This window comes from Leguminivora glycinivorella, chromosome 10 (assembly GCF_023078275.1).
Source record: "Leguminivora glycinivorella isolate SPB_JAAS2020 chromosome 10, LegGlyc_1.1, whole genome shotgun sequence".
NCBI classification, from domain to species: Eukaryota; Metazoa; Arthropoda; class Insecta; order Lepidoptera; family Tortricidae; genus Leguminivora; species Leguminivora glycinivorella.
The window spans coordinates 20828981-20841647 of record NC_062980.1 but is presented as its reverse complement, the minus strand read 5'-3'; the positions used below and the strand labels follow the sequence as shown (position 1 = coordinate 20841647).

The 12667-nt window shown below is 36.0% G+C and overlaps 1 non-coding gene across 1 annotated transcript; it reads left to right on the top strand.

The window, feature by feature from the left end:
- Window positions 1-558: 558 nt before the first annotated feature.
- On the top strand, window positions 559-630 carry Trnam-cau. Its single transcript has one exon. It is a non-coding gene; the product is annotated as a tRNA-Met (tRNA).
- The last annotated feature ends 12037 nt before the right edge of the window (window positions 631-12667 follow it).

The window sequence follows — 12667 nt, the reverse complement described above, 5'->3', positions numbered from 1 at the left end:
TTAAAGCTCAAAAACTTAAGCGTCAGGAACAAAATGGTATTTTGTGGTTAGGTTAGGGACAGGAAAGTTCACGATAGCAAAAACACATAATATGAGGTAAATATTTTTGTATGAAGATAACCAGTCTGTATAATTTACTAGTGTTTAATAAAACTTTTTAATTTCAATGTCCGATTTGATATTTTGATCACGTCGCTGACTCTGAAAACGGTGGACGTGACTGCAAGAGAGACTTTAAATTACATTTAGAGGTAATATATGGATTTTGAAATCGTTTCATTGAACTTCTATTAATGGCGGTTATTTTTATTAATGGGTCTGAACTCGTAGCGAATATAAAGAACAGAAATTTGTGTAGACTCCGCGACGGGTTACGAATTTTACCACCCCCTTTGTTGGCGACTGTATGGTGCGTGACCTCCTTAATCCTTTGAAATTATGTCACTTTTCTATACTATTTTAAAATATGATATTATCAATCTGTCTGCCTATTGTGACCGAACTATCAGATTGTTTATTTACTTAAATTAATTAAAATAAATAAAATACGCCCGCGGCGGGCGTGTGGTCTAGTGGTAAAGACGTTAGCCGCATAAGCTGAAGACCCGGGTTCGATTCCCGGCTCGACCACCAGTGGGCCTTGCCGTTTTTTCTTTCGTGTACGATATCTATTTCAATTTATAATTTATATATATAGTAGTGTGACTACTTAAAAAAAAAAGAAACAAATCAAAAATATTCAATAAAATAATTTGATTTGTTTCCTAGTTGTAATTAAAATAAGTCTTTTTAATACGTGTTTTTATCATCCACATTAAGTATACAGTCCACAACCCCACTAGTTATCACCCTTTCTTCCCGTTGCTGTCGTAGAAGTCGACCTGTCACTGCAATGTTACAGTTTTCTTTGTTTTCTCTATCTTTCTTTTTATTTCTTCTTTGCCTAAACTCCTCAAGATTTGCTGACACAACATACATTTTAAGATACATACTGCATAAGATATTGTTAATGACTCCTGATATTCAGCCAAGGTCTACTACTACAATAGGACTAGATATGAATTTAATAACTCTATAAAAAATTATATGGCGTGATTGTTTGTATGTATGTAAAAACATACATACAAACAATCACGCCTGTTTCCCAGAGGGGTAGGCAATCACTGATTTCCATTTACTACGATCCTGACAAACCACTTTCGCTTCTGGCCTGGCCACCTGGCCTTTTTGCAATATTTCCCCGATTTGGTCGAGAAAAGTTCGCCATGGTCTTCCACTTCCAACTGACCCTTCCACTCTTTTTTCATATACTTTGTTCGTTAATCCTCTTATCCGTGCATATAAAACCATTCCACGACCATTAAGCATTTGGTTATCCATTTGTACTTACAGTAATAAATTAATATTTTAAACCGATGAATTATACTACCGCAAACACGGCATTAATTGGGAATTTATCGCTTTCAGCAAGATATTCCATCTTAGACAAGAGTCTATTGATCCTCTACGTCTTGTTGTAGTCCTGCAAAAGGGATCATATTACGCTTTGAAATAGACACCGATCAAGACCGTCAATTGTATCCGTCTTTTGTTACCGTGCCGAGCTTTAGAGTGCACACATCGAGTGACTTGCCACACCAAACTGGGTAGCTATCATTTATTCATGTACCAAAAATAGCAGTTATAAACAGGCCATAAACTATATTAACACAAAAAAGGCTTCACCATGTCCGTGCCTGAACTAGGGAGATCCTGTATCTCAGGCAGAAAAAATAACTTACAAACTAAAACAGGGAAATTATTTGATAAAATCATGTGCATTGAAATGCACAAACGATCACGATAACACCGTTATCGTAGCTAGCTATCTCTATCGGTCTTCCGTATTGGCTCGATAGAGCCAGACTGCATTTCGATCGGCGTCTAGCGTCAACGATTGTCATTTTGGCCGGCAGGGTCTTGTATAATAGTGCATGCACTAAAGGGTGTATCTCAAGATTTTGAAGCTGTGTGGGTTACGTCCAAGCGTAAGGGGATGTATTGACTTATAGATTACTGCTAAAGGACTCGGTAATCGGTATCACGAAGAAAATGCAAGATATTAATTTAAATGATTGTGATAAACTAACAATTTTTAACTCCGAGGTCACGAATATACTATTCTAAAATTTAAGTTTTAATCTGGGTCTAAACTTTAAGTCTTAACTCCAGATTTGTTTGTGCTTTAACTCCGAGTACTGAATGACGACAGTCGCTTAAACATAATATTGCATCTAGAGACCACAAGATCGCCGGAAATTGGATGCCATGGTTTTGGCATGGTGTATTCATTTGAATTACGATATGGATGTATATCGTAATTCAAATGAATACACCATGCCAAATGCAGAGGAATACACATGCAAGGGTGGTAAAATTGAAAGTAAAGTTCTGAATTTTTTTTTTGTAAATAAAAAAAGTTTCCAAGATACAAACACGATTTTATTTTTCCTGTAGGTAATATTTAGCATAGAATCTTGAGCGTAGTGAGGGACTCAAAAGTTACGAAAGGGTTCCAGGGATTAACTATGTGTCTCTATATAGTTATTTACAGTAAGCAAATAGCTATTTTGCTCGCTGGTTTTACGCAGCAAAGTACGATCTTCCCAACTGCTGGGGTGAAAAATATGGAGAAATAGGTACTAGGTTAAATATTAAATAAAAAGTTAAGTGTAAGAAATTGTAAATTGATGACGTATATCAATTGATAATTAGCACGATTATTGATCAATTAGCGGTATCAAAACCCATTAAAATACAATAAAAATAAAATGAACGACATTCCTTCTCGAAGATATTATTAAAAAATAAATAGGATAAATAGCATGGCTTCATATCATTAACCGAATTATTTCTGACTAGATTTTGTCGTTTGTCGCTAAATTCGAAAATAAGTGCTCCATACAAAATCATCCCCCCTTTTTAGGGAAGTGGGGGGTTCTAAAGAGACCTCGTAAAAGCGTATTTCGATGATTGTTTGTTCGAATATTTAACAGCAATAAATTATTGTTCAATAAAACGGTGTCGCAATAGGTATATGTTTGTCCGAAAGATCATCAAAATTGCGATAATTTATGTAGCATTCCTAATATTTTATTACTAGCGTTTGCCCGCGGCTTCGCTCGCGCTAAATTAGAAAATTGCGGACGGAATGCTCCATACAACTTCCACCTTCTATTTTAGGGAAGTGGGGGGTTAGAAAGAAAGGACAAAAAGTAGAATATGTCACTCTCCATCCTTTCAACTTTCTCCACCTTAAAACATCAGGTCAATTCGTCGCTCCGTTTTGCCGTGAAAGACGGACAAACAGACACACACACTTTTCCATTTATAATATTAAGTATGGATTTTGTGTCATCTACCGGGTAAGTGATCAATGTATTGAACACCTACTGCTCGATATAATGGTCTCACGTCCCCGGTAAACAATTCCAGGGTTTTGGAATTGTACTCCGACACTCTATTCAATATTCTGGAGTCCGATACAGGTTTCACAAATCGGTATGGGTTTAAACTGGATTTGATATGACACGGATAAGCGAAGCGTTTTGATGATTGGAATCAAATTAGCTATCGCTATAACAACGAATAAAAGATAATTACTCCCGCGTAAATAAAAGAGACACGTCGATGTTTATAGTTACTCGCCCAGGGGTGAGCTATCAATATCGCCGTCTCATTTATTTGCACGGGAGTGCTTACTTTTGATCGTTTTCATAGCCGATATCTCATACCCACAACAACCCACGGCTAATAAATATTTACCTACTAAAATATTACTTACTAGCTTTTACCCGCAGCTTCGCTCGCGTCAGAAAGAGACAAAAAGTAGCCTATGTCACTCTCTATCCCTTCAACTATTCCTACTTAAAAAAATCCCTTAAATTCGTCGCTCCGTTTTGCCGTGAAAGACGGACAAACAAACAGACACACACACTTTCCCATTTATAATATTAGTATGGATGTTTGTACTTTTAATAATATTTTGTGTTAGAGTAAAAACACCAGGATACCACTATTAATTATACAGTTTATTGAACGGAATCTCAAATACAAGCTTAGTGACAAAATGCTCCCAATGGAAGCTTCCAGTCCGTCTGACGCCCAGTTGACAGCGATGCCTAGGGATGGGGACCAGCGACTAGTGATGTCCTTACATTCGCCCATTCTGACCTTGACCTTTCGTCCCGAAGGTCTCTGCTATCCATGCTGCTACTGATGACTGCCGCAGTCAACGCAGCCGAAGCAGGCCGCGCCTCCAACTGGTGGCGGTAGACTTCATCTGTTCATTTGTTCTTTTCTTTTCTGCAAAGTGAACAAGAACTTTGTATACTCCAGCTATACACTCAGGCCCTGGTCCTTTGAAGTGATTAACTCGAGAACCGTTGGAAACGGCCGGTGTAGTTTAAGACTAACTTACACCAAGATATGTAATTGGCCTCATTTTATAGTCGAATCATAGTAATGACATAACTAAACTCAAGATTGCATGACCAGACTAGCCTAGTACAAGTAAGTCAGGTCATTATTTAACAAATCCACAGCCAGTAAGGCTTTAAAACTATTAAGGTGCGATGGTACGAAAAGTACATGTTTTACCGCCATGATCGATACTATATATTAGTCAAATTAATTATGTAAAATAGATGACATCTAGCGGCGGGCAGGTAATTACTGGTGTACAAAACACCATCTAATATTTGCTTGTAAATAACTTCACCCATCAATACATTTCATTTATTTTCAGGCAAGTATTATGCCATTTATGCCTTAAGTTAAGACTTACGCGAGCGGTGCATTCCAAACTAACCAACCGCTCAATATAATAATGATGATTGGCGTCGTTTAAATAGCAAATACATGGAACAAACTCACAGTTGGCTTCGTCACTGTAGGCTGTGAAGCTCCCCACATGCGCAAGAAGGCGTACAACTCGTGAGAGGTTAACATGACACACCCTATGCGTGATCATAGCCACCTTCCAACACAGCACAAGCTCTTGTTAAGAAGCTCTGTAACATACATGGGAAATACTAAGTTCCTTAATGTAACGAGAACGTGATAATTTTTCCTTGGAACTAAGCCAGTAGGTGATAGAATCAGTACAACACAACTGTCGTTCAAGTAACATGATAAGGTTACGAGAAATTAATTTACAATTGGCATAGTAGGTGCTCTCAATTACAGATCCGGCTTACATAGCCGTTAAATAATTTAGTAATAAACAATGACAATCAAGACATTACAAAATATTGTAAATTTTTTTTTTTTTTTTTTTCATGAATATATATTAAGCAGAATACATGGCTGTTCCTTGGCAGGACCTTTAACAACCGCTGATTATTTTTTTTTTATCAACATGATAAAATTAATAAATGGTAATAATCAATGTGTACTAGCCACCAATTTTACTATAAGACAACACACATTACCATATCAAAGCTTCATACGCAAGCCACGGTGATACGGCTTCTTTCGTGGCTGTCAGCGCAACGACCGCAGAAGTTGGCCCTTCATGACAAGGTTGTCGCGCAGCCTGTAGCATGCATTCGTTCAGCTAGGCATTCCGAACAGTTGCTCTCTCCGCTCTATTGGAAACCGTAATTTCACCAGCGACCTCTGGAAAGTATGCATGTAAGTGACCCTTTCAAGGTAACCTTGAGATCATTACTCTTTAAGGTAATAAAACATGCTTTTGACAAACAAGGTCTCAAGCTAACCTCTTAAGGATATACCTCTTAAGGACTATATAACACATGATGGCATCTCTGAAGACCTTCATCACAAATAACAGAAGCAGAACAATCCTCTTAAGGATAGACTATATAGCACATGATAGCGTCTGTAAGACCTACATCACAAATAACAGAAGCAGACCAATCCTCTTAAGGATAGTCTATATAACACATGATGGCGTCTGTAAGACCTACATCACAGATAACAGAACAGAACTAGCCTCGTAAGGGTAGTCTATATAACATATGATGGCGTCTGTGAAGACCTACATCACAATAACAGAAACAGAACAATCCTCTTAAGGAAAGTCTATGTAACACATGATGGCGTCTATGAAGACCTACATCACAAATAACAGAAACAGACTAATCCTCTTAAGGATAGTCTATATAACACATGATGGCGTCTCTAAAGACCTACATCACAAATAACAGAAACAGACTAATCCTCTTAAGGATAGTCTATATAACACATGATGGCGTCTGTAAAGACCTACATCACAAATAACAAAAACAGACCAATCCTCTTAAGGATAGTCTATATAACACATGATGGCGTCTGTAAAGACCTACATCACAAATAACAAAAACAGACCAATCCTCTTAAGGATAGTCTATATAACACATGATGGCGTCTGTAAAGACCTACATCACAAATAACAAAAACAGACCAATCCTCTTAAGGATAGTCTATATAACACATGATGGCGTCTGTAAAGACCTACATCACAAATAACAAAAACAGACCAATCCTCTTAAGGATAGTCTATATAACACATGATGGCGTCTGTAAAGACCTACATCACAAATAACAAAAACAGACCAATCCTCTTAAGGATAGTCTATATAACACATGATGGCGTCTGTAAAGACCTACATCACAAATAACAAAAACAGACCAATCCTCTTAAGGATAGTCTATATAACACATGATGGCGTCTGTAAAGACCTACATCACAAATAACAAAAACAGACCAATCCTCTTAAGGATAGTCTATATAACACATGATGGCGTCTGTAAAGACCTACATCACAAATAACAAAAACAGACCAATCCTCTTAAGGATAGTCTATATAACACATGATGGCGTCTGTAAAGACCTACATCACAAATAACAAAAACAGACCAATCCTCTTAAGGATAGTCTATATAACACATGATGGCGTCTGTAAAGACCTACATCACAAATAACAAAAACAGACCAATCCTCTTAAGGATAGTCTATATAACACATGATGGCCCGTCTCCAAAGACCTGCACCACAAATACCAGAACAGAACTAACCTCGCAAGGATAGTCCATATAACACATGATGGCCCGTCTCCAAAGACCTGCATCACAAATACCAGAAATAGAACTAACCTCACAAGGATAGTCTACAGAACACATGATGGTCCGTCTCCAAAGACCTGCATCACAAATACCAGAAACAATAATCAAAGTGCTAAATGTATAGCAGACATTAAAGTAATCATTATAATTATGACTCACACTTTAAGTGACGGAAATCACTTCATTTGTGGATATCACATTAATTACACTACCATGGATACCACAAGATTCAGGTACAATGTGCTTATCAGGAAACCCTGTGAACAGAATATATTATTAACATCATGTAAAGGCAACACAACTCGGTTCTTAATCCGGCGTGTATATATGCAATGGAAACTCAGTTCTTAATCTGAAAGTAATAAGACAAAACACAACTCGGTTCTCAATCCGGCGTGCATATATGTAATGACAACTCAGTTCTTAATCTGAGACTAATAAGACAAAACACAACTCGGTTCTCAATCCGGTGTGCATATATGTAATGACAACTCAGTTCTTAATCTGAGACCAATAAGACAAAACACAACTCTGTTCTTAATCCGGCGTGCATATATGTAATGACAACTCAGTTCTTAATCTGAGACTAATAAGACAAAATACAACTCGGTTCTCAATCCGGCGTGCATATATGTAATGACAACTCAGTTCTTAATCTGAGACTAATAAGACAAAACACAACTCGGTTCTCAATCCGGTGTGCATATATGTAATGACAACTCAGTTCTTAATCTGAGACCAATAAGACAAAACACAACTCGGTTCTCAATCCGGCGTGCATATATGTAATGACAACTCAGTTCTTAATCTGAGACTAATAAGACAAAACACAACTCGGTTCTCAATCCGGCGTGCAACTTGTCTTATTTTTCCCGTGCCCCTAATATATACCATTATTGAAACACATTCCAGTCAAGCAAGAATAATCATATGGCACTTGGCTTGACTTATCGAGGTTTCACTACATTCAAATAATGTAATATTTTATCTATCATTGTTCACTTACCAAATGGTTCTTGACAAAGGTATTTATATATCATCATCAGGCATGGTGCATAAGCTTAATAATTAAACCATCAAGCTTGCCAGACACACTAGAGAGGTGCTCCAGCTGTAGGTATATGTGCAATTTAAAGCACAACATTATCCATATAGCTGCCACCTGCACAACTACATAATTTTGTTAGTTGTGTTAATACTATGCATATGCAAGAATACTTAGTACAGGTGATTGAGTTTTTATAACAAAATATCATTATTTTTGATTCTTGCAAAAGTCACAAAACATGTAAAATATATATATTCTTGTGAAATCAAGAAGCAATAGAAGTGTACAGTTATTTTTTTTTTATATTTCAAGGAACAGAACATATTAAAAGTAGACAATACTTGTCAACTTCAAACGTTACCTGTTTGTCATGCTTCGGTTCAGAAACATTCCTTCGCAGTGAAGGGTTAAAATTATTAGAAGCTCCAATTAAGTTATTTACCTCAGATTATTGCACATCTGTTAAAAACTTAACTGATTGGCATGTTTCAAGCCCAATTCCAAATCAAACTGATTTGTTGTAACAGACAAGTATAGCATGTAGACCGTTAAAGTCCATCAGGTCTATAAATATCAAAATCTCTTACCATTAGCTATGACAAATTTTACCAGTGTCATAAATAGTTCAATAGATATCCAGTTTGGTGTTTCCAGCTTTTAGCAAGATTTAACCTCAGGAACTTCTGGAATCATGCCTTACCAATGCAAGTATTTTCAACTTATGGTCAATATTCACCAGGTTACCGGCAGGCAACTACTGTAATCAATAAATTAATCTGGAAAGGAATGTAATTAAGGAACAAATTATATCACTGATAATGCATTAAATGGACACTGGACTATGTCATGATAATAAATGTTCCAAATGTCTGTCTAGGTAATATATTTGTCTTTGGTTCAATTTAGAACATGATTACATTGATTACATTTCTTGTCAAAAATGTTTGCAATGCTAAACCAGCATTATTATAAACAAAACAGCATCAACAATACACTATACTTCAGTGCTATGCCCTTAATTTTAACACACATTATGGTTTTAACAAGATGCATAATTAACCTCATCAAAATATTATTATTATTTTATCAACATTTTTGATGAATTTGTGCCATGTAATATAGCAACATGTTTCCTCATTTAGAAAAATGCAAGATCATACAGAGTTTATATGCATAAGAATGTCACTAAGACAGATTTCAAAATACAGTCCCCGGAGAAGTGTTAGTGAACTTATAACAAAACACAAACAAGACAAGACAGTTGTCAAAGTTTTCTTATGCTTATTTACTCATCCCTTTATACCAACCTGTAGTGAATTTAAAATGTATTTACTGTCAGTATACTTACATAAGCCAGATGCAATGGTACAATATTATTGAGTAGGATAAATACCTTATTCCATGTCATTCCGGACAAACTTATATTTAATATGACAAATAGGGCAAGATAATGATCATCTCTCTTTGTAGATCATTAAACCCATAAAGTCACCTGTTATAAGGAATCATTTAGGTGTAATTTAGATCTAAGTACTTGTATCTTATACTCTGTTTCACTGTGACACTGTGACAATTGTCAATATATCACAAGTAGGTTCAATATGTATTATGTATTCTGAAACATATCTGGAAGCACAAAAACACAACACACAAGTGAGCTAATGATTATTCATTACTGCAGCCCCTCTATATATACTGGTAATACTCTTTGCCCGGAGCATTATGTGAATGACAACTTGGATGTGGTTAGCATCTCACCGTCCATGACTTACTGTGGTACTTATTGTGATACATTTTGTGAGTATATAAAAGTATTAGTATCTTCAACATGTACATAACTAAGTTGATCTGAAAGAAAGAAACACAACACAGGCTACTATAGTGGATGTTGATAATTTCAGCCCCAGAGCACTGTGTTTGGATCACTTTTACTTCCGATTTCACACTCATTATGATAAATTATTACTCCAAAGTGTGAATATCTCGTAAACTGCAATGAATCTGAAAGACAACACAAGACACGCCAGCACACTAGGCATGTTCTATCTCTTTGTTGGCACAATTACGGACAACTATTTGATCACGTACTTTGCCTCTTACACTTTTAACTGTATTATATGGTGCTAGTGTCTTTACTCGTTGAATCAGATCGACTGGTGTTAATTAAATACTGTTCGACGACAATAAATGGTTACGAGCGCGGCGCGAGAATGGTGACATTGTCAATTTCGGACAAATTACATAGTACGGGCGTATATGGGTACTTAATATCGCGCTTCTGAAACTGTTAGAGTAAAAACACCAGGATACCACTATTAATTATACAGTTTATTGAACGGAATCTCAAATACAAGCTTAGTGACAAAATGCTCCCAATGGAAGCTTCCAGTCCGTCTGACGCCCAGTTGACAGCGATGCCTAGGGATGGGGACCAGCGACTAGTGATGTCCTTACATTTGGTTGAAAATAGTCGATTTTTTTGTGTTTGGGAGTTATCTTAACTTGTTTACTAGTTTTTTTTTTCATTTATCAGTCCTTTTACACACTAAACATGTGTTTATACGTCTGCCGAGCTTTTTAGCTCAAACCACAACGCAGACGGACATACAAACACACGGATAGACGAATATGGCGAAATGTTGTTAATACGAAATCCTAAAGAACTTAGTTTTTGTTGCCCAATTTCCATAGTTTTATTTCATGAGTAACTATCGCGGTAACCGAAGACAATATTATGGTCGAGTAAATTCGACAAATCTACCCTTTGATGGCATGACAATAGGAGTCAAGGTGAATAGGAACTAATTTTACTTATAGTGAATAATACGAATCTACTAAAGTTTCCACAGTTATTTATGCACTGAGAGTGCATTGTGAATTTAACTAGTTCGACTTGTTGCGGCTTATCCGTTTGAATCAGCCAAACGTATGTTTAAAACAATATGTGTCAGGTTGTTTTTATAAAATCGACTTGTTGATTCAAATATATTGCCGATTCAAATGACAAGTTGTCACCAACCTATCTAAGAGATATGCCCGGCTGTTGACATAATACCTAGGGTTCAGGAAAGAATAAAGAAACACCAGTATTTTATACAAAATTCTTTATTATGTACACCCTAAATAAAACCTAACTCAGTAACTTGGTAGAGCAAGATTTTGTTCGAATTCAATAAAAACAGGGTGTATTCGGAAGACCGATTTTAATGGAAATAATTCCATTCAACGAAAAATAAATAAATAGGACATGTGCGGTCACGAACTTTAATTGTTGATCCACTTCTAGGCTATTTTATACTGGACACGTCATAGCATAACTATGTAATGACAAAATTATTGTGGCCTAAGGCCGGCAACAGACAGTCTTAAATTTCATCATCTTAATTAATCATAATCTTATAAAAATAGATCGAGTGCCTTGCCACACAGATTATTAAAATTCAGATTATTCGCAATCAGTCAAGAAAAAAATCTGACTGTGTGGACAGTTGCGAAATTGTACGGAAAATCGTGCACTCGATCTAATTTCATAAGATTATGATTTTTTCAGATTATGAATTTTAAGACTGTCTGTTGCCGGCCTAAATGGCTCAACAATTAAAGTCTGTGAGTGTTCAAGGGATTCCTTTTTGTTGCCATTTTTTTACTTTATGTATTTATTTACCTACCTATTTTTTAATTGTTTAAAATTAAAGATTATAGAAATTTCCATATAGGTACCTAATTTTAATATAAGATGTTTAAATTACAATTTTTGCAGGTAATCACAACTTATTAACAGCTTTTAGTAGGGTTTACGGTCTTCAATCATTAGTTTTCATTTGATACGTACTAAAATCGATACTCTGTGTAATCTAGGTCAATACTCTACGTACTACCAAAAGACATATGTAACTCCATATAGACGGATAAAGTATAAGAAAAAAACGTACCTCAAAGCCCTAAAGAAAAAGGTACGGTGGCCTAGATGGCGTTACACCTTTGGGGAACGCTCGGCTAGATGGCGCTAATATTAATATATCAAGCTAACAATATGGGCCAAATTGTCAAAACTGAGGTTCAAAAGATTTAAGCTTGTGTGGAGAGATGGCAGTCTTATGCACTGTGATTACACATTTTACTTTAACAGTAACTCTCTAATTCTCTATAATACTCGATCCTCTTTGGTACTACCTAAAATGTCGATGTAGGTATTACCTAAACCTAGATGTATGTGACGTTCTCAAGTACCACATTGTCGCTTACCATAAGAACGAAATTTGCTCGTATACTAATTACCTGTACGAGTGTCCTTTTCCTTAAACCCTATGCTACCTTTTGGTTGAGAGTGGCACATATTATCAAAATTCACGCGTCGAAATTATTGTAGTCATTAATCAGTATCATTACATCATTACAGTTATTGATTCTCCTTATTTTACTAAATACATGCATAATATACGAGATGAAAGGAGATTAATTTGTTGAATATTACGCATATAAATTATAATGGTGTTGCCAATATGTAACATC